At 36.5% G+C, this 25,608-nt stretch overlaps 1 pseudogene; it reads right to left on the reverse strand.

The window, feature by feature from the left end:
- Positions 1–25,608, reverse strand: part of LOC149540667 (calmodulin-binding protein 60 D-like) — a 95,957-nt pseudogene that overhangs the window by 44,383 nt on the left and 25,966 nt on the right.

Here is a 25,608-nt window from a genome sequence, read left to right on the forward strand (position 1 = left end):
TATTGATGAAGTATGCCAAGACAAACATGTTATCACAGTAGTTCTTCACTCCTCCCATATTCTTAGAAGGGAATAGGATTGAGTTAAAATCTCTTTCAACCATCTAGGAGGAACCTTAATCATCAAGAATCATAGTAATGATCTCCTCCCAAACCTGCTTGCACCTTAAGTGAATCTTAGGAGCATGCACATTGATTACAAGCCAAGAGTAGTTCACAAAGTTACAATTGACAAATAAAAAATCTGGCAAATATGAAACTAGATTCCCTTTTAGTTTTTAGGGATCTCAAATGTTGACCACCCCCAAGCACCAATAACATCAGCAATGAGGTAGGAGGATCCTATAAAAAATTGACAATTGATAATGGAAAAAATGTCTACAATCATTCTAACTTATGGAAGTAAAAGAATCCAAGCCTTAATTTCAAATATATGGTTCCTTTGTGCATATTATTTCTAAGGACTACTCAAACCCATCATATTTTGTGAGAGGAATTTATTTTATTACTTTTGGATGTTGCATCAAGGGGTTCTTTGCTTCCCAATAGCGATTTATCTTGCTACCTCTTATTGTCTTGAGTGCCTTTTTGATGGGTCTCAATGGTAATTTTTATGCAAAAATAAATATCTTTGGCACTAATTTTTCTTTTTTGGGGTTATCCATTCTTATTCAAAAGGGGAGGTTCAACCCTAGTCACACCTAGAGATATGAAAGGATACTTAATTCAGAAGATAAGGTTTCTTTCTTCAAAGGGTAAGGTTCAATCCTTTCCAATATGAAGCAACTACCAAGAGTAGTTGAAGTCTCTCCTTTAGTTTTCTTATATTTGGAGTAGAAAATATATCCCTTGCCTCCAACTAGAGTGTCTTTTCAAGGGACTTGAGCTCCTCTTCCACTAACTTGGCCAACTTTTCAGGGGACTTTTGCACCTCATTTTAGGCTATAGTTTGATTTAGACTTTCCATTAGTTTTAAAATTCCATATATGTGGATATTCACCAGTCTCATCCTACGTAACTTCTCCATCACTTTTCTTTTCCTTAACAACTACAGAGGGGAAGTACATTTTTCTTTAAACATTTTTTTTTGTTTTCTTTGAGGAGCTTTGCAATCTAAAATATCAGCCCTAGTTTGGAGTATCTTTAATAGTAAGCAATATCATTTGCATAAATAAGAACCCGAGTCCATTTACCTAGTTTTGATTGCAACATAATTAAATTTGTCAGGGTGAATTGATTGACATATTAACAAAATATTGAGCAAATAATAAACTAAATATTGCCTTTGAAACATTGTATGTAGTTATATAATGCCCAAAAATGCTTCCAATTCATTAAAAAAATATTGCATATTTATAGTGGAAGTCTTAAGATTCAAACCCGCATGGGGTGTAGTTTTGTTGAGATCAATAGTAAGCTCAAACCCTAGTTTCCACATATAAAGGAACATGTATTATTTTCTATATGCCCAAGAACCATCAGGAATCGCTAATAATTTCTCCTCAATAATTTATTTAATCGAGTAAAGGCCTTCAAACATACACTTGAGGTCATATTTCCCTCTAGTTTCCTTCTTGTCCTTGCCCATCTTCTTACCATATCAATCATTGGTATGAATGAGTAAATTTTCCATCTAGTGTGTTATTCAATAATGACAATATATAATCTACCATTGAGTTTAAAAGATTAATTTTAGTTTCTTCCTTAGTCTATAAGTATTTTGGGGTTAAATTAGGGATTATTTGTCCTTGATTCCCATTAACTAGTGCCCTTTTCTAGTAATATGATTTAGATATTTCTTTTTGATGTGCATGCTCTTCATTATCTACTCTGTCATGAGCACTATCATCACCAAAAAGGGAGGATCAAAAAACTCCCATTTTGAATGCTTGGTATCTCCATATCAGGGCCTCTAGAATGTGTGACAATCACATCGGGGAGAGGGTCTAGAGGTGGAGTGGCAAGGCCCCATCTAGTATTGTCAACCACTATGTGCAAGCCAAAAACTTTAAAGTCTTTGAGCGAGAAGTTTCTGTAAAATTTTCTATAGCTATAAGCTATAGAACAATTAGATCTAGTTGAGAAAAAATGAGCAAAACTTACAAAAATAAATAAATAGAAGAAACAAAACTGCTCAGAAAAAAATCTATTTATTACATTGTGCTCTCACATTGATTATTACAATACATCATGACTTATATAATAAATCAATGCATGAACTTAGAAAAATGATAACCATCATTAAAACTATTAATTATGATGGAAATAAAATCTAATATTAAACAAAGTTCGTAGTTGGATTTAACACATGATTTGTACAAATCACTGCTTAGCATCCATAAATCATGCACTAAACAAAAGGTCAAAGTAATGTTAGAATTATTAACACTAACACCCCCACTTAATTATAACTAAGGAGAATAAAAGCTAATGAGGAAAGGAGGAGAGAGGGAAAACTTAGTTGAGATCTACAAAGAGAAATTATTCTATAACATGAAAAATATTATGGCCATATGTCAAATCATAATCACCAAGGTGTTGAATGAAGAATCTTCTTTGAAACTATGATGATGATCAAGATTAATCTGCATGAGTGCCTCCAATGATACTAATCAAACAATGAATAGATGGAAAAAAAAGGCAATACATCTATTGATCAAATTGAAGATATGGTTATGTGTAGGATCATGGTCAACCAAATTATGGCCTTAAGTGGTAGTGAAAAACAAGAAAATTAGGGTTATGTCAACTTGACACATAATTTTAAAGTGGTTTTGGACTTTATATCAAAAATTTGTAAGAAAATAATCTATAGAAAATTGAATGTAGTTTCTATACTACTAGGCCTTATTTGGAGAAAAAATTGTTTGATTGGTCAAAAGTTTGGATTTTAATGCAGTACTATAAAATTTTTAGGGCAAAAATAAAAAGTACGTGTATGTTTGACCACCTTAATCAAAATCAAATGGTAATATTTTTTAATATAATTATAGATTTTAAAAGTAGACTCATGCTTGGATGTGATGCATATTTTTGGGTATTTTTATTCCAAATAAATAATTAAATATGAATTTTCTACTATAACTTTTCCAGAATTAAAAAATCTCCCATGTCTGACCACCTTAACTAATTGAAAACTTTACCATTTTCTTTCCTTATACTAGATGAAGCATAGAATGTGACGCAACTTTTGGATTTAAAAAATGTTATATTGTTTGAAAGTTATAGCTATTTTGCAAACAATATGTCAATCGACACTTTATAGTCATCTTCATTACAAATTAACTAATAAATACTTATCGAACTCAAAATTTGATAGCAATTATATCAATGGAATCTTGAGAGTTTTATAAAAAAACTCTTTTTGTTTCACTAAATTTTGATGAAAATAATATTGTCAAATGGCTACTAGAAGTTTGAATGTCAGTGAAACCTTTCTTAAACACATTTTTTGAGTTGACCAAATAGGTTTCGTAAATACTAAGCGTAATCAGGTACCTGATTTCAAATCGAGTATTCGATACCAAATCAAATACCTGATATGAAATTGGGTACTTGAAAAGTGGCGACCAAAATTATTTCAAGCATTCATAGCCCAACCTAAATTTTTGAAATATTGGAGGGAAACCACCCAAATTTTGGAGGGAAACCAAATTTGGGGAAGTGTGGGCACTATTATTATTAACTATTATTATTACATAGATTATGATTATGACTATTAACTATTATTATTATATATGATTATGATTATGATGATTATTATTATATATAGTAATATTATAGTATTATTATATATAGTAATATATATGATTATTTTTATTAAATATAATATTGTCATGAAATGCATCGAAAGGGGTCATAGGTTAACTTATGACCCCTTTTGACGCATTCAAACCAACCAAATGGGTCCCTAGGGGTCCTAGGACCCCTAGAGACATATGTTGTCATGAAATGTGTCAAAAGAGGTCATAGATTATCATATGACCCCTTTCGACACATTCAAAACAACCAAATAGGTCCCTAGGGGTCCTAGGGCCCCTAGGGACATATGTTGTCATGTAATGCGTCGAAAGGGGTCATAGATTAACATATGACCCATTTCGATGTCTCTAGACGTCATAGGTTAACCTATGACCCCTTTCGACATCTCTAGGGGTCCTAGGGCCCTTAGGGACATATGTTACATCATGAAATGCATCAAAAGGGGTCATAGGTTATCGTATGACCCCTTTTGGTGCATTTGAAACAACCAAATAGGTCCCTAGGGGCCCTAGGGCCCCTAGGGACATATGTTGTCATGAAATATGTGGAAAGGGGTCATAGATTAACCTATGACCCCTTTCAATGCATTCAAAATGTTCAACCATGGCATTTTTGGATTTCTCAGCTTTTGAACCATGGCATAATTCATAGTCTGATGGATCCTGTAAAGAAATTGTGCAAAGAGGAATACAAGCTCAACAAGGAAAAAAGCTTCAACAAGTCTCCCATGATAAAAAAATTGAACAATCTGATACTGGATGAATAGATGGGCATAATTCCTACAGAATCACAAAAGATTAGTGATGTTGATTGGGAAGACATTTTCATGATTAGCAACCTGCCAAAGACAAGTTCCTAGCCACAATAGCCTTACTATTTCAAGTACATTTTTGTTCTTCATTTTAATAAATTTTTAGAGATTATGAGAAAAGTGAGAGGACATAAAATAACATTTTATTTATGCTTCTAGGTAAGATTGTGTATGATTTTTTAGTGTCAAAACATTTGGGATCGTATTCAATGATCCATCATCAGGATAACAAAACTAATAATGTAGATCATTCTTAGCTCTCTTATCATAAGGATAGATCATTGAGTATGATCCCAAAATTTTTGATGTTAAAAAAAACACACACACACACACCTAGAAGCATAAATAGAATATTATAGATTGTAGAAATCCGATATCACATTCCTAGAAATCATTAGAGTTTCACATTTAAATTTCATAAGAGTACATAAAATTACAATCTATAGGTGTTTTGAGAACCTAATTAATTGGTTTTTTTTTATATGCAAGGAAACCATGGAGGAATTTCAACAAGAAATTGCAAACTTGTAGAGAGACTGCTGGAGATAATAAGCTTGAACTTGGGGTTGGAGAAAAATTACATAAATGAGGTATTTATAGGAGGAGAGAAGCCAATCTTTAGGACCAAGGTGAGTCACTATCTGCCATGTTCAAGACCATTTATGACAGATGGTTTGAGAGCTCACACAGATGCAAGTGGCCTCATTCTTCTCTTCCAAGATGACGAGGTCCTCGGGCTTCAAAAATGAAACATCCTCTCATGACACCCACTCACCATACATTTCTAATCAACCAAAACATTTAAATCCTTTGCAACTCCAATGCAAATGGATACTGGATTTGTTGTGGTTTCACAATGCACGCCCCATTTCACCTAGAGATAGGGACCCCCTACTTTATTTTTTTGGCTTTCTGGAACCCTAGTCTAGGGTCTAAGTCCTTTTAGGATTTTTGCCTAGTATTTCTAGTCAAATCTGGGTCTGAATTCAAAAAATAGATCTCAAAAATCCAAATTCTGAGGAAGATAAGTCTTTTGAAAAATAAAAAGATGCACCAACACACCTCAACAAGTGTGCTAGTGCACCAAAGTACTAAAAGTGAGACATTCCCCCCCTTTTGGTGATGCACAGCTGTGCACCTGCGCAACACCAACGGTGCTAGGGGTCCCACAGACTATAAAACTTAGGGCCCTCTTTTGCTTCCCATCTTTATTCCTCCCATCTCTAAGCTGTTGCACCACACTTGCACACTAGTCAAGGCGTGCCCTATCTTCATTCCTCCTGCACAAACATTTAAGCAAACATTAGAACCCCATTTAAGGTGTGCAGTAGTGCACCTAATTAGGTGCTCTATTGTACACCCTTTTCATTGAAAAAACCATTAAAAACATTCAACAAAACCTTAAAAGAAAAAAACATATCACCAAACTAAGGTGCATAGTAGTGCACCTAATTAGGTGCATTGCTACACACCTTAAAGCACCTTTTTAAATGTTTGTTATGCCAAGTTTATATAAGGTGCACATCAATTCACCCCATGAGGTGTGCTATTGTACACCATAGGTGTTAGAAGTTTTAACAAGGTAAATGCGCACCAAGTGCACCTCAGAGGTGTGCATTATTTTTTGTACTCTAGGGTCATAAAATCAAGTTTTTTAGGTCCTTTTATTTGTTAGGTTTCTAGGGTTTTGTTTGTGTCATTTTTAGGGTTTGATTTAATCATCTTTTCTTTGAATTCAGGCTAATGGATGTGGCTTTTGTGCAAATTCAATGGCTTCTTCATCATTGTCCATTGCAACAAAGATGGCATGAAAACCCATAGTATTCAAGTTTCAAGGTGTTCTGACCAAATCATGATTTTAGGATGATCATTCAGAGATCTGAGATACCAAACTAGGTCACACTGATTTGGGCACATTCCTAACACTATGTAATAAACCAATAGAAAGGTCTCTATTGATTTCTATGTTGATCCAATTAGGACTTGTCAATGTAGCATCACATCTGATGTTACTGCAATCTTCATAGTTAATTATGACATTAGTAGAGAATTATGTTCTTGAAGAAAGGATTGTGAAGAGCATAACTGGAGAGATCATCCTAGATCTTTGACCCAAGAAAATTGAGAAGGTGTTCCATCTTCTATGGGTAGATCAATTCATTATATTAACCTATCAAAAAATGGAGAGATGGTACAAGGAACATATTGATGAAGCTTCTAAGATCATCTAGTCTTCATACCTCATTGAGAAGACTCCTCTAGGGAAAAAAGTAGGTAAAGTGGATATGACACAAAGATATATGAAGGAAGATATTGGATATTTAATCATACTCTTTAGTAGAGTTATGGGTTTGCCGACAGCTAGATACCTGAACATTTTTTTGGTGCATTTTATTGAGATGATCAAAATAGTAGAGATGCCAATTGATTGGTCTTCTATTCTTAGTGAGAACTTGGGTGAGCAGTTTGTGGTGATGAAGAATAACAAATTTTTTTACATGACATCATACTTGGTGTACTTATTAGTTGCAAGGGTGATAGATTATCCAGGGCTCTATAAGAAGGGTAGCATGCAGGATCCAAACACATGGCCCTACATTGTATATCCTTAGGTAGTAAAGAAGAGGCTTTCAAAGAAAAGAAAGGAATTTAGGATTGTAAATGATGCTTTCATATTCACAATAATCTAGTTCATTGAAGGAGATTATGTGAATAGGATGTTAGAAGAGGTAGGTACAAAGATTTTAGAGGTTGGAGCCTATTAAATCCAATACCAAACATTCACATATTTGAGGGTAGTGGATACAACTATCAATCCTAAGAAGATCCCAAGATATCCAAGTGATAGGCTTATACTCTTAAATATTGCTCAACAACTCTTGTCTGCATACGACAGAGTAAGGAGACAACACAAAGTAACATGGGCATGGCCTATTGCAATAGGACCATTTAGTGTGGATTAGAGACAAGACATTCCATCTTTTGAGTGTGAATGGGATCAATATCCTCTAGAAGATTATAATTCTCCACGACCCTACTTTGATAACATTGGAAGGGTGCAACATCTAGCTGGTAAGACATTATAGCATGAGGATGTGATTGAGGATCACTGGATGAATGTAGTGGATGACTATGATATCTAAATAAGGAATTATTGTAGGATGACTTTATATCTGGTAGAAAGGGCTTTAAAGATGAAGATCCCATTGAAGATTGTGCAACAAGATACAAAGGATCTACTTGATCCATTGTTTAATAGGGACAATATTGGTGATAGACCTATAATGAATGCTGAGACTGACAAAGAAGAGAACTCAGACATTAATCATAGGGTGAGCCACATCATTAAATTGAAAAAGGATTGGATAAAGAGACCTTTCAAACTTGATCCAATTCCTTAAACTGTAGTCTTTCATGCTCAAGGCCCCCCAGCTAAAGGTTGAGGAGCTAAGGTCACAGTGCCTACATTTACAACCCAATTGCTAGTGAGACTCGAGATGATACACCAACTTGATAGACTAGGTTAGGTATTAAAGGGCTCAAAAAGGTAAAGGTAAAGGAAAGAGGAAGATGACTTCTCCCCAAAAAACAAGCTAGAAGAAGAAGCAATTCAGGCACCTCCACATCAGGGAGAAGAAAATGTATAAGGGCTAGAGAATGTGGAAGGCACGCAAGCTCAAGATAATCCTCAAGTGCCACCAATTGAACAAGGCCAAGGAGGAGCTGAGATTGAAATATAAGAAGTGCCTTCATAAGAAGGACAAGCTTCCCCCTCCATGCCGAAGAAGAGAAAAATCAAGACTCCGGTAAAGAGGAGACAAAGGATCATTAGGAAAATGATTCCTTTCCCATCAGTCCCTAAGCCTATTCTAGAAGAAGTAGAAGAAGATGATGAGGACAAAGAGGACAATATACCTTTGAACTAGAGGACTCATCTCACAAGAGCTATAGAGTCAAAAAGGAGAAGAAGCTTTACAATCACACCACCATCTATCCCTGAGCAACCCATTCAGACTACAACATCAAAAGATGAAATGCAAAAGTGGATAGATGAGAAGGATGTGGAGGGCACTGATGTCTTTTAGATGTCAAATTTTGATTTCATGCCTATAAGTACTGAATTGGTCAGGAATAAGATAAGAGATACTCCAACCAATCAACCTCAATAGGAGGATTGGAGTAAGGTGCCACCCAAGCCACAAGGACCTAAGGTAGCTACATCATCCTTAGTGCAAGTCACATTTTGTGTAGACAAGGGATCAACTACCCCTCCACCTCCAAGCACTGAAGAAGAATAGGTTCAGATAGGGCAAGGGGAAGAGCCACAATAAGCATCTACCGAGGAAGTGTCAAAAGAAGGGCAGATAAGTGAAAAACCTTAGCAAACTTCTCAAGAAATTGAGGTAAGGACTATGGACTCTACAAACATAGTGACTCTTGATATAGACCTTGTACAAAAGGAGAGGACTCCAGAAAGGGGAGATAAGAGAAAGGGCATAGCAAAGAAGTCTCCTTCATCCTCAAAAAGAAAATATCTATTGGAGCATATCCCAAGGTGGTTGATGAAAGAAGTAATAAGAAATATGAAGCAACAATTCACCATAGAGGAGGAGGATAGGATGGAATTGTTCACAGTCCTAAGGAAGCCTGAATCACCTCCAAAGGATGCATGGGCATTAGCCTTTTTCATGAGTGATCAAAACCAAGACCTATTTGCTCATGTAGCTTTCCCTCCTCTACATTCAAATGTTGAAGAATTGACTCCACAAGATTATTAGATTAGGGAGGTTATGCTTGGGAAACCTACCTTGGATACTGCTAAGCTGATGGTTACAACAAGAATAAAAGAGGTATTCATGAGCTTAGAATAGGATGGGGTGGAGTTCATAACACTTTGAAGACAAAATGAAATCTTAAAAGGATATCTAAATGAAGTTGTTGGTCACCTAGATCCTACAAACCTTGAACACAACACTCAAGAGAAGTGATAGGGGTATGAGCCAATTAGATCCATTTTTGAGTGCTTGTCAGCAGTGGAGAGAAAGTTTTGAGGAAAAAGGTGTACAGATCATTCAAGGAAATCTAAAGCTATTACACATCATGTAGGAGAATGTGGATAGGCTAGCAGCCATTTTGAATCCAGATTTTGGTTTGATGGATGAGATACATACCTAGGGGAAGGATTTGTAGGCATTACAGGCAATTAAAGGCCAAAGGTATCAGATGCTGATGGAGGTATATACACCTAAGGAGTTAGACAAGATTGATGATTGAATTGAAAAGATTACAGATGGTAATAAAGTAATGGAGACATTAATGCAAAGATTCATAGGCTCAAGGATCAAGCCAAAGAGCAAAATTTGGAAGCTAAAAAGCATTATAGTGATGCATGTTTAGACATTTTTGAGGAAGATGCATGGGAGAATTTAATACTAGTAGAGGTAGTAGAAGAGAAATTCTGTAAATTTTTTGAGGAAGCTACCAATGATGATGACATTAGGCAAGCATGTAGAACAAAGGAGGCATTATTAGATGTGGATGTGAAATTAGGAGATTTTGTGGAGACTCATATCAAGGTTAGAAACTATAGGCAGAAGGTTAAAGTCAAATATGAAGCCTTAGATTTGCTAGATGCAACCCAAGTCACTAATATCATTGAGAAATTCAAGGGGAAATACCTAGACATAGCCTTGGTATAAAGAGGAACAAAACCCAAAAGCTGGAGTTTCAATTTTGACACTTAGCAAAATTTTGCAATTTTTGGAACCTACTTTTGAGGTGTGCTGGTGTGCCAGGTGCACCTTTTCAGTAGTGTTCTAGAATATTTTGAGGAATTCAAAGGTGCACTGATAGTTAACTACTAGTTCTAAAATTAGAGCTTTCCATGCATCGAAAACACATTCTGACAACAATTTAACTTTGACAAACGCCTAGTGAAGATGGAGCTTCTATTATTGGCACTTCTAGACACTTCTACATCAAATAATGTCTCTCTCTTTCTTATTTTCTTCATATTTTCTTTGTTTTAAGACATGTAAAGGTTCATGCATCCATTTAATGATATAAATATGGATGGAGTCCTACTAAGCACAAGTTGGAGACTTAGTTTGTACATAATTAGATTTGTTTTATTAGTTTAGAAACATATTATTGCATAAAGATATCTCTCACTCTCAACACAAATTGAGGAGAAGATTTCTTATAAATTCAAGAATGTAATATGTATTTCAGGTTGCCATTATTCTGATGCAATAATATATGCTGTTGGCACTCACATTTGGAGTGTAGTGATTCTTGACTAAATGTGTTATATTTTGTGGATGTATGTTCATGGGATGTAATTGAGTCAACAATTTTTTTATGTTATTTTGGTTGTGTGATCTTTTAATTCTAGTGTTTTCTACAGGTCTACAAATTCCACTGATGTACTTAGTTTGAGAAGAGATCATCATATTGTTCCTGCATAACTTTTCGTCTCACATGAGCACACTTTTCGTGGCCTTGCAATTGGATGAAAAGTGAAACATCTTATGGTTACTGAATTCCCATTGATGATTGCATCAATGGAATTAAGGAAGCGTTACTACTATTTTCATTGATTACCTATCGATCTTTTCAAAATCTTAACTTGCAAACATGTTATTTTCGTGGCTTATGTCCATTAGGATTTACTTTTCATGTTGTTTTCTTAAATGTCTTGTTTCCCTACCTTTTTTCTTTGCTTTACTAACCCCTTAGTTAACATAGGGAGTTATATAGTTGCATTGTTAGATTGCATTCATCATAAAAACAAAAAAATACAAAAAAAGATTCCTTTTTGTGTGGTTATTCTTTTTGAGACAATAAGTGGATCATACATCTTATTTGACTTGTTTCAGAACCAACAAAGGCCTCCTCATGAACATTCACATTTATCTTCAACTAAGTGGATTCTAGGTGGCTGTAAGATCACTCAGAACCTTGGAGTTGATCCTCAAATTAGCTTTTTAAGAGAGGAGTTTGAAAGGATTCCTGTTGTTGAGCATCATGCAAAATGACAACACAATAGGATCCACCATTACACCTCATTTGAAATCAATTTCTAATCCACTATTTGAGTCAGTCCAAATCAATTACAAATTACAGATAACATTTTTCGAACAATTAATATGGACATGAGATTTCCAATGCCTAATCTCATTTAGAATAATTCACATTGAAATTCTTATTCATTGGACTTGTCATCAATGCCCATATATAACTGTTAAAAAATGGAGCATTTGCAATGATAATCTATTTTAAAATTCAACAGTACAATTTTGTAAATTCGAAATGCTTTTCCTAAATATCAATTTTCTCTCGTCTACTAAATAATAATAGTAAAAATCATAATAATATAATATAATAATCATATATATATATATTAATATATTATATTTATAGGTCATAATAATAGTAAAAATCATAGTATTAATAATAATAATAATAATTATATACAAATATTATATTTAATAAAATACTAATATATAATAACATTTGTATAAATTTGTTCACATTACCCACACTTTCCAAATTTTGACTTGCCTCCAAAATTTGGGCATCCATTTCAGATACCCTATATCATATAGTGTATTCGATTTGGGATCGAATACCCGATATGGGATCGGGTACCTAAAATAATGGCATGCTTTTTCCAAAATATTCTCTATCACTGCAGACTCGATAATCACTTTTTTTGGGGGCCATTTTCATGGATTTGGAGAAAAATGATTTCTTGAGGCCTATACGATCAAAAAAGGTTCTATAATGTATGAATAGGTGTCTGATATTATTTTCTAAATGGGGAGTAGTAGTTGCCAAAAGGTTGAACACAAAAAGAAGGTATCAAATGAAGACATTGCAACATATAGGGAAAGGGACAAGGCAAATCACTCAAGGAAGAGACAAGGTATGTTAAATGTGAGTCAAGTTGACAATGTATTAATCGAAGGTGAAATCATAGACTCAGATAATCAATATGTATAGTTGGGGAATGAAAATAAACCAATTGATAATGTAATTTGCATGATTGACCATGTCAAAAATGACAATGCACAAGAATGTTACATATCTCCTAATTATAATCGACATGAAGGTTCTATAACACTAAAATAGATAATTGAAATTGATGAAACAATTATTACCAATTTGGAAGGGAAAAAATTAGAAAGAACCATTTGGTTATGGGCTTCAAGACTATATAAGATGTTTTTCAACAACGAGACATTGGTGGAGCAATGTCAGCTTTTTATGAACTTATTAAAGATGCAAAAGATGAGACCTATGCTTTTTGAATTGAAGATTCATGTCAATAAAAAATTGGAAAGAAATGCCATTATTGTGAAGAATCCTTTCAGTGCTCTCAATAGCATTGGGAAAAATAGCAAGGAGAAAGATAAGATAACTACTCGAAGGGTTATTGCAACCTCTTTGGTAAGTCATTATTTGAGATTGGGTAGATATATGAGACAAACTTGTATTGACTTGAACCTAAATTGTACTAGAAGAGAGAGTATTGATGATCCTCTTCAAAATGAAATGTAAGCTTTTGTTGGGAGACTTCCACATTTTGATAAGAAGCTATGCAATGATGTGAATGAAGAAATTACATAGTTTTGGCACTCTAGCATAAGAGTATCACCCAATGCTAAAGACATGTTAAAGTTGAGAATTGGCATCAGAGACCGCATGCCACATCCTAAACATTATTTGGAGGTAAGTCAAACTATGTTGTTCAAATAATTTAGAGGAGTCATCCAAGATTGCATATATCACAAAAGTGCTTTTGAATCTTTGAAGCCATTTTATTGTGTGCCACTTAAAATTCAAAATATATGTTGTTGCAAATATCATGTCGAGTTTTCTATACACCATGAACTATTATGCTCCATCCATTCTACTTTGCATAGTAAAGAAATGTTGGAGAATTGTGGTGCTAGTGGGCTTCCAAAAACATCAAGAGACTTGCTAGATCAATTTTTATGTCATAGAGTTGATGTTTGTTTCTTTTATAGAAATGCTTGCTTAAATGAGAAGTATTCAGAATGTGGTGGCTTATCCAAGTTTGACACATTTTTTCATGAGGGGTGCGAATAAGATCTTGGGAATACAATAGTAAAAAAAAAATGGTAAATGAAAAGGTGAAATACACATTGAAGAGTGGGGGTGAGGGCTCTAGATGTGAATTGGTTGCAAAAGAAATTAGTGTGGCTAGTTTTATTTTAGATTTTAAGATAAATCTTTTCTACAAGTATGCAAGACATAGTCACAGGTCTCAGTAGTTGGATCAACAATTTAGAATATGTAAGGAGACTTTTCCCATTGGCAGTATTATATTAGTTGACTTTGCTAATAACTACACATTGCAACCTCAAAATGAGATACAATCTTAGTATTACAAATCCATTTAGAGTGTTATTTTTTCCCACATAACATATAGACATGCCCTTGATAGTGCAAAAAATAATTGAAAGATTATTAGAGAGTACCATTTTTATATGAGTGATGATAGATCTCACTCTCATGAGTTTGTGCAACACTATTTCAAGGATTATTTTGATTTCTTATAGAAGCATGACATTGCTATGGATAGACATATCATTTGGTTAGATAATTGCATAGGTCAATTCAAGAATGCTCGCATATTTTATTGGTTGTGTAGGATGCATGTAGAGATGGGGGTGCCTCATATTTAGAATTTTTTTGAGTTCAACCATGGGAAACGGGAATATGATGGAGCAGGGGCATGTGTGAAGAGAGCTCTAGTTAAGAAGAAATTGAAGATTTTAGGAGCAGAGCTTCTTGATGCTCATAGCATTGTTGATTGATGTAGTTCAACATTATTATAGGAGGGATTCTTGATTTAGTAGTAGGTTCTTTTGGTTGGTTGAGGAAGGGTCCATAGGTGATAGATCAGATTGTGCTACAGTGAGAGACTCATAAAAAATGCATTCATTCTGGAGCTTTGATTCTAGTACATGGACCATTTGGAAATGACAATTAGCTTGCTTTTGTCCTAGTTGTTTATAGTGTGATTGGGATCACTGTGAGTCGAGTGAGTGAGTGGACGTGGGCTCCACATTATCTTACTCCATTTTCTGTCATACCCTCTATTAGAAATGATAACATGGAAAGTTCACTTGAGCATAACCATCTATAAAATCTTCTTCAGCCACAACATGTCTTTGCATTGGTTGCACCATAGAGAAATGATGAGAAATAAAATTCTTGGTTAGCACGTTGTGTAAGAGATAAACAAAAGCTTGCACAACTGATCATAGATGATGATGGATTCACATATCCTACTGGTTCAGTGGTTGTTGTTGGAACATGGCTACGAACATACATGCTTAGAAGGAATGAAATTTTAACATTTGAAGACTATTATAAGCACAAAAAAATTCTCATATATTCACATCTTATTATAGCAACAAATATGAAGGTGTTGAAGCATCAAGGAAGACCAAAAGTAAAATAACTTTTTACTCTTACTAATGCTGATCATGAAGCCCTATTGGAGACCCTAAAATAGAGAGAGGACCCTACAAGAACACTCGACTAAGTATATTTACTTCTTATGTTATTTTGTTCATAATGATTCAATGAACCAATTATTATCTTGTTTAATACAATAAGCTACTAATAATTTTTATGATATTGGAATGTAGGTACATAATGAAGAATAGCCATGCATGAAGATAAATAACTAAATAAGGAGTAGAATGAAGAAAAATCTATTCTATTTTTGACACTACTATTTTTAACACTATGATTTTTGGTAATTTTGTATTGATATAATAATGATGAAACACTTGAGATATTGTAAATGTAAACTTATTGATTTAATGTATGAAACACAGATGATTTTACTTAATGCAATTTATGTGGAGGGACCTAAAAAATGATGATTTAAATACATACTAACACTGAACTTGCACTATTCCCAATGAAAAAAACTTGAGAGAGGTAAAAAATAAAGTTTTTACTTAACACTAACCCCAGTGAAACACTTGTTCCAGCTGTAGAGGGCCTCCATCATTCATAGCCACCCCGTATCGAAAAGTCTCCAAGGTTCTCTAAGTGCGTTTTGAAGTTGATCTTCTGAGGTTTGTAACTTAGAGCTTGTGAGGGCTATTAATGAAACATTGAATGTTATATGATATTCATGCCAAGGCCTAAAACAACCTATCTCATTTTTGAGAGATCACATTCTGTTTAGATTTAGCACAATGATCTCGCTTGATGCCAAAATTCGTAGTGTGCCTCAGTTCATAGGTGCATCATAGCATAATTTTGAAACAGCTAATTTTGGCATTGAATCATCGATACCATTAGCTATGGATGGGTGGGTGAACCCTAGTGACACCCTTGTTCTAGCAGCAGAGAGCATCCATCGTTCATAGCCACCCCATATTGAAGAGTCTCCAAGGTGCATTTTGAGGTTGATCTTCCAAGGGTCATAACTTGGAGCTCATGAGGGCTATCAATGAAACATTTAATGATACAAGATGGTCATGCCAAGGCTTAAAATAACCTATCTTATGTTTGAGAGATCATATTCTGTTTAGATTCGGCACAACAATCTTGCTCAATGTCAAAACTCACAGTGTGCCTCAATTCATAGGTGCATCATAGTGTAACTTTGAAACCCCTAATATTGGCATCAAATCATCAATGCAATTAGCTCCAGATAGGTGGTGAATCCTAGTGACACCCTTGTTCCAATCATGGAGAGCCTCCATCATTCATGGCCACCTCGTACTGAAGAGTCTCTAAGGTGCTCTAAGTGAATTTCAAGGTCGATCTTTCGAGGGTCATAACTCAGAGCTTGTGAGGGCTATCGATGAAATGTCAAATGCTATAGGACAATTATGCCGCGGCCTAAAATAATCTATCTCATTTTTGAGAGATCACATTTTGTTTGGATTTGAAACAATGATCTTTCTCGATGCCAAAACTTGTAGTGTGCCTCAGTTCATAGGTGCATCTATTGATCTCAGATTGGTTTTGACAAGTGAGTGTCAACACACTTAAGCCATTTACTTAGTTCATGCCAAACTAGTAATACATATAGAGCACAACATGTAATAATTAGACTATGTCGAGTTGCAATGAGTCTCGAGTCACTCATGTGTTGAGTCACTCAAGTGCCGAGTAAATAGACCATGCTGAGTGATTCAAGAGCCAACTAAATAGTGGATGCTAAGTAATCCGGGTGTCAAGTCACAATATACAAAATAGTGCATGTCGAGCATCAAAAACTTCATATGCCTGGTGACATAGTTCTAACAAATTTGTTTGTAATGGCACAAACAACTATGTAAACCATTTTTGAGCTGACTTAAGATTATATTTCAATATTGTGGAGATAAGGACAAATCTCTATTTGGATTCCCTATGAAATTACATGCAACCAATCAAAAAATGAGAAGGTTTAATCGACAAAAATAGATGAATCTCAGTATTGTAGACACCTAAATCTGATTACACTGCTTTGGTAATCCTATTTAACTATCTCTAAAGGCATTATTAATTAAATTCCTATTTATTTAATCCTTTGCCATCCCCTAGCTAATTAATTTAATTAATCATTTATAGTCCTAATTGATAAATCAAATAACCCATTATTTATCAATTAATCCTATTCTCCTATCTAATTCCAAATCCCAAATATATTAAAATCACTTTAATAAATAAAACCCTCAAATCTAATAGCCCCTAACCTATCCTAAATCCTCCATTTAGCCTAATCCACCCCATCCATCCATACTAACCTAGCTTAGCCACTAACTCACCCACCCTCATGAATGCCATCCACTTGCACATCTCTAACATCCTTAATCTAATCCTAACCCAAGCTTAATCCCCCCCCCCTAACCTTGTCACATTCTCTAAGTAAGCTTAAGACTTTCCTAAGCCAAACCAAAGTCTCCTTCCTCAAAATATCCCAACCACAAAGCCTTCAATGCTCTTAGATGCTCTTAAAATCTCTTACAAGCCATTATGAGGGCCATTTAAGGCCTTGAGCCTCCTTTGTTGACTCATCCTTGCCCTTTCCTCCATCCACTCACCTTGTGACATGTGTCACTCCCTGATTGGTGCTAAACAAGCACAATCCATGTGCTCCCCTTTGAGTGCATCCTAGCCCTCCCTAAAGCTTTCATCTCTCTTTGCATCTTAACCCTCCATCCCTCAAGCCCTTGGCCTATAAATTAGATCCCCTCCCAAGCCATTTTAATCATAATCCTTGAGCTAAAGTTATAGTGTTAGTTTGAGAAGCCAAATTCATATCAAAGCCATCATCGACACAAAAAATCCCAAATCCATTAAAGCTATTTTGAAACTTGAGCATATATCCCAAATCTACATAATAGACTCATCCCTAAATCAAGTGACCATCCTCATTGGGAGAGCCATTCTATGGCTCATATTCTCATTTGAGGGTTTCACTTTGTCTATCTCATATGTTATGATTTTTATGCTAGTTAATGCTTTTGTTCTTGAATAGATTAGTATTACTTGCTATCATATTTTCTCATATACATTTTGACATGACTGTTGGGAACCCGCAAGGGTCATTTTAATCTCCATTTTGTTAGTTTCACATACTTTTTCATATTTTTACTAACCATGGGAAACTAATGTTTTGTGCTTTAAATTTTGTGTCTTTATCTTGTGGTTTTTGGTTGTAGGGTACTATTGACTGCCGCAGGAACACGCATACAACCCTATAATCAATTTTGACCTAGTCAAACCTAAGAAAAAACTTTTTTTTTGCATCCCCGTGACCCCAGGAACGCGATTTCGTGATCATGGGAATGCGGCTATTCTTCGACGGGAATGCGCATCCGCGACAGTGAGTTTGATAGTCATCACAAATTAGCCCCCATCACGTATCCTGCACTTGGCTCTGCATCCCCATTGTCTAATCCTCCAGCGAGATTGTCATTCCCGCTTGCGAGAATGTGCTTGAGAACAATGAGATTATCATTCCCACTTGTGAGAATGCGAACTATATTCTTTTCATCTATAATCATTAATTTTCTTGCAAAACTATCATTCCCGCATTGCAGGAACGTTGTAAAAAACACAAACCAGCAGGATCGCTCTGTTCAAAATGAGCTCCTTGGTTTTTTATTTTAAGTTTTCACCAGTCTTTCTTGTCATTCCTGCGATCCAAATTCGTGGCGGGATTTTCATTCCCACAAACAGGAACTCCAGCGGGATCGCCTTGCCTTTCTGACCAAAACTTTACTTCACATTTGCCACATTCTCGCGACTGCGAGAACGCGTTCTTAACCTGCAGGTTCGCTCTAATATCTGCTTGGTTCAATTTTTTTAACATTTTTTAGTGCATGTTTTTATTCTAACTAATTTTCTGCAGGTTTTCTCATCATATCTTTATGCTTATTATCACATCATAATCATAATCATATTTATCTTATTAAAAAAAGAAAAAGAAAAAGAAACTATAATTCAAAATTTGACTTTTAGTGGTTCCGTAGGATATAGACCATTCTAAGCATTTTTACGCATATCAAAAAGAACAAAAAAAAGTTAATTTTTTTTTTCCCCATAGTTAAGCTTTCATTTTGAAAGATTTTGGGTGACTAATCAAATTGCTTTTTGTCGCATTGCAGGTTGAAGCAACAAACCTTATCATGTTTTTTGCAGGTTTTTCTTATAATGAACTTGCATGTTTAAACACATCTTTCATTGAATGAATGTCGCTCAAATCACTCTCGAATGCCATGGATTAAAATCAACTTTTTCTTGGAATTCATGCTTAAAACAACAAACACAATCTTGAATGCAAAAGGTCAATTAATTATTACAATATCTCACACTTCATCATTTGGGGCATAAAAAGAATCCACATTTTAGAAACTTTCTAAGTTATAAAAACCAAATAAAGATGCTTTGAATGAGTTTTTTGTTGGACTCACCTCCTTTAATCACCCATCATTCTAACCATTGGTTGCAATCTCAGCGCCATATATGGGGATGGGTCTACCTAACAGGGTGTTAAGTGCTCCACAAAAATCAAACTCCACTTGTGTTTTTATTAGTTTTTCTAAGTTAGAAAATTCTTTGAATGCACATTAGTCTCGCTAACACTTCATTTGGGCATAAAAAATTGAACAAATTTTGACGTGGAGGGCCTTTGGGTGCACGCTTGAAATCGAATTTCACACATCTTTGTTTTGGGCTTAAAACAAACTCACACTCAATCTTGAATGCCTTAAAGAAAAATCAATCACTACTTCATGTGGAGTGCCTCTGGGCACGTGAGTTTACTTTTGTTGACCCTAAATCTTCTTGGTGTATTTATTCTTCGATCAATTTTACTTTTGTTAACACTTCAAGTTGGAATTGAACATTTGCATCCTAAACATGTGTGTTTGCAAGGTCTAGATTAGAAAACTTAAACGTCAGTTGGAAAAGAATTCTGTCTTTTAGCTCAAGATCATCCAAGTCTTATCTCCCCTTGTCATCTTTCGAGGCCATCTTGGGTGCATAAGATTAGGATCCAAAATCTTGTTTAAGTTTTAGGAGGCCTGCTTGGTGATTTCATCACCCCTTTGGACGACCTCAACTCTAGCATTTCAACAGAGTATAAAGATCGAGAGGTGAATCCAAAGACACCTCTCTTGGAATCAAGATTTTTTCACTCGGGCTAAGCCTCAAGGAACTTTATACCCTTGAGAAGTGAAAGAGGAGAAGTGGGTTACTGCTCCTCTTGACTGCGTGACATTATTTTGGTTTCATCTATAGATTTGGGCCTCACGTACCTTGGGTATATCAAGGACTCCCTAGCTAAACCAATTGTCAGCCTTGTAGAAAACCATCTAGGATGTTAATGTGTTTGAAGTGACTGATCAAAACATTTTTAGAACATACACACTCCGTGGTGCAAGTATCACATTCTGAGAATCAAAAACTTCTATCTAGTTGTTCCTATCTATTGCTTGATCTTTTACTTGTTGAATGAATGTTTACAAAACTTGGTCAATCCTAGCTTAGGGCACACTTAGCGTAGTCACTACCTATTTCAAAAGTTGAACACGTTGAAGAAAAACAACCACGATCTCTCAAAGCCAAATAGATTCAAGAATTTATGTCAGAACAACCCAAACCCAAATAGAAGTTTCACAAAGCCAAACTCAAGCCCTCTCAAGCATACCAAGAAATTTCAGCCAAGAGAAAGGAATTAACACCAAGCCCTCAATTTTCCAAACTCCACAAAGTAGAAGACAAAGCTGCTGACAAAACCTATCAAGATGCTTGGTTAGATCGCACTATCAGATTTAGCAAGCATCCAGGAGTTAACCCTGCGTATGTCTTACCAACTAGGTATGATTTCTATGATTAGGCCCCCTTGTTTCTCCACATCTTCTTGCGTAAGTTTCACTTTAGAGTCATCTTTGTAGGAAAGCTAGCCATTCTAGGTTATCCCATTAAGCATTTTAGCTCATCCATCTCATTTAGATCTTTGCTTTAGAACCAAACCAATCCAATCAAACATAGCTAGCATCCCAAAAGCCTAATTTTCACATCCAAGCCTTCAAAATTATTGTCGCCTTGTCAAGGGTTTTCCATTCCTACCATCTTGCAAATCCACCAGCCTCACCGAGGTTATCCCTTTGACAAAGCTTTGTCTAGGGTAATCTAGCTTTCTCACTTGTTATCCCTCATCACCTTGAGCCAAAGGTTGGGATCCACAAGTGGTCAATCTCATGTTTTTCCTAAAGCATCATCAGTCTATCCTTAAAGTTGACACAATCACCACCAAGCTTGCACATAGGAAAGTAGACCTTTCATTCTTTGGCAACATATCTTTGAAGTTAGAATCCCCAACCCAATCCTCCTTAGGTTTATCATATAGCTTTGCCTCAACCTAGGAAATAATTTTCATAGAAAAGCCTTCCCCTTTTGCATCCATCAGCATTATTGCATCTCATTTCTAGGAACATTATGCATTTTCATGCCACCCGTCACTCGCTTAGCTAAGAAGAAGAAGGGAACAATGGAGCCCTATCATTTGGATCAAACCACATCGCTCCCCTCAAGCACTCAACCATACTTTAGCCCAAAGAACACTATACCATCACCTACTGACATTGAAGCTTTCATGAACCATTCAAGAAATTTAGTATTGGTGAATGCCATTATAGACAAGAATAAAGAAACAATCATGGCTAACTTTTGAAGGGACAACATAGGAGCCTTCGACTTTGGAAGACCTCCTCCCTTATCAGATCCATCTCACTAGTTGTTTTGACAACTCCCACCACCCATAGGCTCTTATGATTCAAATTATCCTTAATATGTGCCAAAAGAAGAGCCTCAACCCACCCCATATGATCCAACAGACCCAAACATACCAGCCTCCACTCAAGTTGAAATCTCCCTTCCGCAAACCAATCCAACCACCACCACTCCACCATTGGTCCATACCACTCCATCCCAAACCCCATTCGCCCAAAACACCTCATCATTCACTTTGTTCACTATTGTTGCTGCTGCTCTTCAACCTAGCCTTCCAAATCCACCCATCTCCCAAATCAGTGCTAGTATCTTTGGCCAACCTCAGCAATATACAACTGGGATGCCACCCATGGGGCCAAGTAATCACCCTTTCATCACCCCCAGCTTGTTTACCTTAGCTCAGAGCACAATTCCATCATTTCCACTAGGTCCTTGGAGCTTAGTACCATCAGCCAAAAATCCACAAGCTATTGCCCTCACTCCACAAAGCTATTAAACCCCATAAGCTACTACCAATGTTCTGCCAAGCTCTCAAGTGACCCAACCTCCTGCCACCACTCTACCAAGCTTTCAAATCTAGCCACCAAGCTATCAAACCCCATCAGTTCCATTTCCAAGCTTTCAATTCCCACCACCTCCACCACCAACTAATCCATTACCTCCTATTACTAACTATTTTTCTATGCCATTTCTAGGAGGAAATCCACCACCACCAAACACCAATTACTTGGCCTCTTTTGCCATGCAAATACCTTCCCAAATGGGGGCACAACCCACATATATTGGTCAAACTCCTCAAATCCAAAGTAAAGTTCCACAAGCTCCCCGATCCTTTCCCCAAGCTTCACAACCATCTTATACCTTACCTCCACAAAGCAATCCATTTATCCCAAAGCCAGCCTACATCCCTCAATCCCTATCCCAAATCCCATACCAGTAGCAAGCCTCGCAACACATGCAACAATATGTGCCCCCTCCACCTCAGCAACCCATCATCCACCATTCAATTGCCCAAGCTATGTACAATCCCTACCAGCCCATACCTCAAAGCCATCTGTGTTCCATTGCCCCATCTAGCACATACCTACCTCAGGGCATTCCAACATTGGGGGCACCCCAGCCATCACCTATCAATTTAGAATGGGAAGCCATGAAGACAACTTTGAAGAGCATCCAAGAGGGAAATGATCCAAAAACCTTCAAGTTTGAGAATGTGTGTCCTTACCCATTTGACAGAGCCATTACCATGACACCATTTCCCAAACACTTTGAGATACCCAAGTTTGACAAATTCAAAGGAAAAGGAGACCCTGTCACACATATCAAAGAATTTTACATGCACTGCCAAGAAGTGGCATATGGTGATGTCTTCCTCTTGCATCTCTTTCCCAAAAGCTTGGCCGGACCAACTTTTGAATGGTTTTATAGAATTCCATATGGTACAATTAAAAACTTTCCTGAATTGTTTGGGGCATTTGTAGCCCAATATGCCCATCTTCTCGAAACAGAGCTATTAGTAGTTGATCTTGTCCACACTAAGAAAAAAGGTGGAGAAAGCCTTCTCGAATATCTACAAAGATGGCAAACCCTTACCACCTGCATATTTTGCACCTTGCCAGAACACCATTTGGTGAAAATGTTTATTGATAGTGCCCATCCTAGCTTGGCTCACCACATGACCATGAACTATTTGCAGACCTACAAAGATATCAAAGAGAAAGGAATGATCCTTGAGAAAGGACTCATTAAAGATGGTGTGGTCAAGATTTACAAGGAGGCCAACCAAAAGCAATCACATTCCAATGACAAGTCTAGGTATTGGAACAAAAAAAAGCATGTTGCAACAACTGGGGTTACCGATACGAGACATGTCAATATTGTTGGTCCTTCCCAAAATCAGTCCAACCCACCGTATCAACCAAACAATCAACAAGCTATCAACTACCAATAGCAGAATCACCAAAGCTATCAAAACCACAATCCAAGACCCAACTTTCAATGGTCTAGCAATCAAGCTAATGCCATCAATGTAGCTACAAGACCAAAGCCTAAGTTCCAACCTATATGTAGAAACTATACACCCCTTGGTGAGCCATTGGATGTCATTTTTGAGAAATTGACTAAGGAAAACCTCATCAAATTTCCTCCTACCTAGCAAATTGACCCAAGCCAATCCAAAGCTACATGGTACAAAGACAATGAGTACTGTAAATTTCATAGGGTAAAAGGTCACAACACCTTCAGATGCATGAAACTGAAAGATTATGTACAGGACCTCATTGATTAGAAAGAAATCACCGTTGGTGCCCAAACCTCTCCCAATGCAGGCTTACAGATCTATCAAAATGCTTTTCCTCCTCACAACAAGAAAAATCCTAGAAAAGAACCTATCCAAACCAAGACCAACAATACCAACAACTGCCAGCCAAACCAACAACATGGGAAGAAAAATGACCACACTTCACCCTACATAGACTATGGTAGCCTTATCAGTTGTATATCTGAAAAAGAGCCTTCTGTCAATGTTATCAATATCCAAGGCTCAAATAATGAGTGTACAGTCACCACCAGAAGAACATGACTAAACATCACAGCCCCACCAGTCCCATCAGCACTATCAACCCCAGCAATATCATCAGCTCCATCCAAAAGCCAATACAATATCTTGGAACACCTTGGGAACATGCCAACCCAAATCTTCATTTTAGACCTCCTCTGCACTAGTCCTGTGTACAAGAACATCCTTGACAGTGCTCTCATAGAATCCTATGTCCCTTTAGATATCAACACTACTGATTTTCGTAATCTCATTGGACACCTATCCTCCTCATTTTCCCTATCATTCAAACCCACTGACATACCCGTGGTCGAGCCAGATCACACCCTTCTGCTTTGCATAGCCATAATGGTATCCAATTTTGCTGTAAAAAGAGTAATGATAGATAATGGATCAGCCTTGAATATTTGTACCCTAAAATTCATACAACAAGCTGGGTATACTAAGGTAGATATCATCAGTGAGGTTATCACCATCAAAGCTTATGACAACTTGGAAAGAACCACAGAAGGAACTATTTTTTTGCCAATCAAGGTTGGGCTAGTCATCCAAGAAACACTCTGCCATGTTATTGATCTAAACCTACCATTTAACATCCTCCTCAATCGCCCATGGATTCATGCCATGAAAGCCGTTCCATCCACTTACCATCAGTGTGTCAAATTTTTGCATCAAGGCACTGAGGTAACCATCCGTGCCGATCCAGAACCCTTTGCTTACTGCAATGCGGTTGAAGCTTCATATACAAACCATTGCCCTGGAATTGATATTGGCACAGCCATTGCTAGCTCATCCCACACTTGTAATGACCCAGAAATCATCCTTGCCTCCATCCTATCTACCATGAAGATCAATAACAAAGGCTGTGGAGAGTATAGTCTGTTAGATGCATTTGCTGTTGGGGTACTCCCACTTGATCCACACGCCCATGGATGACTGCCATATCACAAAGCTAAGGAGATTGCACCTCCTCGATACAAACCGTTTGGCCCAACAACCTTTGTATCCTCAAAAATCCCTCTTCATGAGGAGCTCACTCCAGATATCAGCAATTAGTTACATAAGGATGCACCTCCAAGAAATCAAGCACATCTTGATCACTTTAGCCAGAACTATCCCCAAGAACATAAGCTCATCACTGACAAAAGGAACTATCAAGGTGGTGGTCTAGGACCAGAAGAAAGAGGCATGCA

This window comes from Cupressus sempervirens, chromosome 9 (genome assembly GCF_028749045.1).
Source record: "Cupressus sempervirens isolate cs-2001-9-10 chromosome 9, ASM2874904v1, whole genome shotgun sequence".
NCBI lineage: Eukaryota > Viridiplantae > Streptophyta > Pinopsida > Cupressales > Cupressaceae > Cupressus > Cupressus sempervirens.